The following is a 5,500-nucleotide window of genomic DNA, read 5'->3' as shown; positions in this document are numbered from 1 at the left end:
CCAGTATTCTTGCCTGGAGAATCCCATGGACAGAGGAGCCTGGCGGGATACCGTCCATGGGGTCCCAAAGAGTGGGACACGCCTAAGCGACTGACACTTTGAAATGAGCCGCGTTCGTCCTAGAATCGAAGGCAAAGGTTGGAGGTGAAATGTGTCCGTGCGATTTTTTCTCTTTTTTGGAGGTTTTTATGCATGCACTGTGGTGAAACGCTGACTCCCCACACATGAGGTCTGGTCTGGCAGAAACTGAAGTTTTAAAACAGAGCTGCCCGCTGGGAGGCTGAGAGGCCTGCTGGATGGGGGTGTCATCTCGTCCTTGTCTCTCGCTTAAATGGGGTGAGCCGGGGGCACCCCTCCTGGATGGGGGGCCCCTCATAACTGAACAGAGCCTGAGCTCTTTAAGGGGGTGGGGGGCTGTGAGAGGAGCTGACATGGCTTCTCTCTGGGCAGGAAGAAAGTCTGGGGATGGCGGATGACTGTTCAGGGCACCCAAGGTGGACGGCGGCTCCTGGCCTCCTGTGTCTCCCAGAAATTCCAGGACAGAAGCGAGCTAGGAGCCCCAGTCGTGGTCAGTTCTGCCCAGCCCAGATGTGGTCTCTGCTTTCTCTCTGTCCGGCAGTCGGCAGGGTGTGCTGCGGTGGGCAGATGCTCTGTGTAGGTCCTGGTGTCCCGGGACAGTTTCTGGACCATCCTGGTCTCTTCCCAGCGGCCGCGGGACAGAACATGTACCCAGATGGACGTAGTTTGGCTGTTCTCCGTGTTTTCTGAGTAAAGACAAGACCCCCTTCTCAAAGTCCTTCACGGCCACTTCCAGAGGGAGCAGACCAAGTGCGGAATTGCTTAGAAAGCAAAGTGGACGGGTCTCCTCCGCACAGCACTGGACGTGGGGTTTTTGGTTGTGAAAGCCACGTGCAGGTGGGCCCGAGTGTGCAAACGTGCTACCACACCTCCGCAGTGCAGAGCCCACGGGCTGCAGGGCTGTGTTCTCCAGGACGGGCCCCAGTCCACGGAACCGGTTTCGTTTCCTGAGACTCTGGTCGGAGAGGTCTTTCTCGATGGGGACTCCTGGTTTAGCAAAAACTCTTGTTCTTCTCAGCTGGGTTGTTCGGGCTCCATGTTTTTCTTACAGATTCGCTCTTTTTTTTTTTCCTTCTGTTGTGAGGCTGGGAAACTTGAAATTTTATCTCAGCGGGGACTTGGTTGCATTGATGGGTCTTAGCATCAGATGTTGGGCTTCTCTGGTGGCTCAGATGGTAAAGGATCTGCTTGCAATGCGGGAGACCCAGGTTTGATCTCTGCGTCGGGAAGATCCCCTGGAGAAGGACATGGCAACCCACTCCAGTATTCCTGCCTGGAGAATTTCCATGGACAGAGGAGCCTGGAGGGCTACAGTCCACAGGGCCGCAAGGAGTCGGATGCGTGCGAACCACTGAGACTTTCACTTTCGCTGCACATAGCTGAGGTGATGAAGTGTCTGACTTCGAGTTTTGCTTACTCGGCAGAGAGGTGCAAAGATCCCACCGGTGGCTCGTTTCTGGAGGGGTCACGGAGGTCATTTTGCTGTCGTGTTTTACAGGGTGACTTTGTTCCCCATGACTGAGGCCGAGTCCAGGCTGGGTGAGGTTGCGGTACAGGCTAGCCGCAGAGCCACGCGTGTGTTTTCAACCTTTGCAGAGTCGCGCGTGCGTAACATCCCCCACCTGGGGAGAGGCTCTTCAGAGGAGCTTCACACGTCTCCGGGGGGTGCAGGGACCCCCCGCCCACCTTGCTCCCATTAGAGTTGGGACCCCTGACCAGCTGCCCCTGACTGCAGGCACTCATGTGCTCGGCCATGAACTTTGTTCCCAGTGGGGCCATCTGGACTCTGAAATGGGAAGGGGTTGGTGTCTAAGCTCACGGCCACCCCCGCCCTGCTGATAACTCCCCCAGCCCAGTGTTCCCACCGGTGGGTTTCACTGTTAATGCTCCCCCAAGTCAACGGGGGACCCCAAGCCCTGAGTCCCAGTGTCGCTTACAGAAAAGCCGACTTCCATGACAAACATACGTTTGAGGCACTTTGCTCTTTTTTTTTTTCTCCCCCCACCCCAAGTTTGGGAGGTTGGGTTGGCGGAGGGGTTATCCGTGGACAAGCTCGACATTAGAAAAAGGAAAAAAAAAAAACTGGTGCCTAATTTATTAAAAATTAGCTTAGGAATATGCTGACTTTTCAATACACGTGAACACGATGCAATTTATAAATGTTTTATTGAAATTTGATATTTAACGAGAAAGCGGTTGAGGAATGTAGAAAAAAATGTTCAAGTTGCAAAGCTATTAAAACGTGCTATTTATTGAGAGGCGATGGTTTCCCCAAGCCAGCCCCGCAGTACGCGGAGCTCCCGTGTCCGAGAGGGGCTCGCTCCTTTGCTCCCTGGGAGTAAGTATATGTGGATGTGTTATTTATTTCTCCCCTACCCCTTCGGTTGAAAGTTCCTAAATATGTGCTATCTTAATTATGTTGAGTGTAAATTTGACGTTGCCTTGCCTTTATTTTTATATATTTTTTAAGCCTGTTGCTTTCCCCCCCCAGCCCTCTCTCCTTTCTTCCCTGAGTTTACGAGCAGCGACGGTAACTTAGGACACAGCGCCCGGGTTTGGGTTATGCATACAAGGCGTGTACGCGCGGGTTTTCAGGGATCGCTCACACGAAATCACACAGCAGCCCCCACCAACCCCGCAACCCCGCAACCCCGCTATTGTGGGGCGAAAAGAAAAACAGGCCAAAGGTTTTCTTGGCTGTGCTCGCCGGCCACCCACCCCCCCACCCCTGACCCCACACGCAAAATCCCCTCAAGTTCAGTTCTACTTACAAAGTGTATTTTGTCAAACCATATAGTATGAATGTACATCTTGTAAAACGGAGATATAAATAAACTTATAAATATTTGTATTCAAGTGTTAAAAAAAATTCACACCTCTCCCCAGAGGAGACTGGTGTGGGTGGGTGGGGGGCGGTGAATTTCCGAGTCGGAGGAGGCTGAAAGTTTGGTTTGCGAGGGGACAGCAGTGTGTGTGTGTGTGTGTGTGTGTGTGTTTCTGGTGGTTGTGTGGCTTTCCCTTCGTGACTGCTCCTATAACCCTGACCTCGAGGAAAGGTACGTTCCATCCGCCTCCACCCCCCAGAAAAGTGGGGAAAGAAAAGAGAGAAGAAAAAAAAAAATCCCCACTTGCATCAGGTCCAGATTGGAGGCTGAACAGCCAGGGGACTTGAGAAAAGCCCACCTGCTTTGGTGTCCAGTTTAAAATGATCCTTTTGTGTGATTTCTTTGGGGACTGTGGGCGAGTTCTCCGCCATGGCTTTGCACTGATGGTGGAGTCCTTTTGGGAAAAAAAAAAAAAAGAATAAATGGGAAAAAAAGCAACACTTAAAAAAAAAAGCGAGATCTTTTTTCTTTTTTTTGGCCTGAGCTTTTTGTCTTGTCCCGGAGAGGAAGGTTAACAAGGTGATGTCTTTTGTGTTGATTAAAAACCACATGTGAGGAGGAAAGGGCAGGCAGACGTTGGGTAGGGGTAGCGGGAGGCTGCGTGAGCTGGAGCTGAGGGGCTGGGGCCTGCTCGTTCGGGGGGCCGAGGGAGGGGTGACCCTTCCAAGGGAGTACCCATCACCGCCCAGGTGTGCCCAGAGCAGCTTGGATCCTCTCCTCTCCTTCTTGGTCCCAGAAACCTTCTCAGCCAAGGATGGGAGTTCTAAAGGACCTTGTTGTTGGATGCTGAGCATCGGTTAAATAACTCTGGAGATTTCATTTTCGTTTCTGACTCGGACGCTGCAAAAGCGGTGTTTGTCCAGAGCCCTTTCCCCCAAGCCTGTTTGTGTCCTGGCTGTAGGAGGCAGGGGGCCCGGGTCATTGACCCGTGGGCAGCCCCAGGGCGCAGCCTTGGACGGGTTTCTGATGGTTGCATTCAGCATCTGTATCCCAGGCTTCCAGGTTAATATGTCCTTTTTGGGGGGCAAGTGCAGCCAGCTTTGGTCAGGCTCTGCTCAGTGGCTTCGGTCGTGTCCAACTCTTTGTGACCCCATGGACTGCAGCCCGCTAGGCATCTCTGACCGTGGGATTCTCCAGGCAAGAATACTGGAGTGGGTTGCCATGCCCTCCTCCAGGGGGACAGGCTAGTCTCCACGAGATGTAATCGGCACCGTTATTTGGTCATTCAGAGAGCCATGAACGTCCAGCTGTGTTCAGCAAACACCTTCATACTGTTTAACATTTAGAGACCAGTTTCTCTTCCACACAGACTCACTTCGCTGCCAGATGTAACCGATCTGAGATGGAGCTGACTCTGTCCTTGAGACGTTCTTGGCATAGCTGAGCCTGAAATGTCAGTTTGTCTGTCCTTAAGACATTCCTGGCAGAGCTGAGCCTGAAATGTCAGGCCCTGAATTTCTTTCTTTTTTTTTTTTTTCTTCTCCCCACTGTGGACCGTGCTGAGCCTGTTCCTTGGATTCAAACTGAGTTTTGTTTTTCTTTCTAAATGACTTTGAGTCACCCACACGGACACACCCCGCAGAGAGACGGGGCTTGGGGTTTCTGGACGGCCGGACAGCCGTTTCTTACGACCCGGTTCTCAGATCCGTAAATTGAACACAAAGGCACATTTGCTCTGCATCCTCTGCTTTCTGTATCCGGGTTTCTGAGGCTTCTGCTGGGGGGTTGCGGGGTCAGGGGCGGGGGCTCTGCCTCTCGTAGTCAGTCACAGGAAGCAAAAACCACGGACTGGCCGGCAGACACACCCTGGTGCTTGCCAAAGGGCTCTCAGAGCAGTTGTTGGGGGAAAAAAAACGTCGTTTTCGATTTCACCAGCATGTCTCTCTCTTCACATGGATACGGAGCGCAGACGAGAAATGGTGACTCTCTGCCTCCAATCCCATGGCCCTTTTCTGATTTTATGGGTTTTTTTTTTAATGACTCCATTCTTTTTTGTTGAAATGCCGACATTCTTTGAATAAAGGCAGATACAGAGTGCCTGTTACCGAATCTTACTTGTTGGCACGTCAACATTTTGGATTTTTTTTTTTTCAATCAACATGATGGATTTTTTTTTTTTTAGCCATTGATTGAAGTGATGAGGTTTTTCTTCTTAGTGTATATTTGCTTCTGTTGTTTACCTGAAATCACAGAGAATGAGCTTAAAGTCCTGAAAAGGTCTAGCTTTAGTTGGTCCGTGGGTGTGATGGGGTAAATGCACAGTTATTTCAGCAGACACGTGAGAGGGAGTCGAGACCCCATGGGCGTCTGTCGTGACATTCCCTCCTGGACCATCCCTTGATCTCTGTCCTCAGAGATGTGAGGGTGACCCTGAGCCCAAGAGATGCAGCAAAGTCGGGCGGAGCCGCCGTGCGAGGTTGTTCGAGTTAGAGGAGGCAGGTCACCACCCCAAGCCGTCCAGGCAGGTCACCGCCCCAAGCTGTCCATGGCTGAAGAGATGCAGGGTGTTCACAGTCTTTGATGAAAGTGCCCTACGG

The sequence above is a fragment of the Bos javanicus genome, chromosome X (genome assembly GCF_032452875.1).
Source record: "Bos javanicus breed banteng chromosome X, ARS-OSU_banteng_1.0, whole genome shotgun sequence".
Classification (NCBI taxonomy): domain Eukaryota; kingdom Metazoa; phylum Chordata; class Mammalia; order Artiodactyla; family Bovidae; genus Bos; species Bos javanicus.
Note: the sequence above shows the minus strand (reverse complement) of the source record.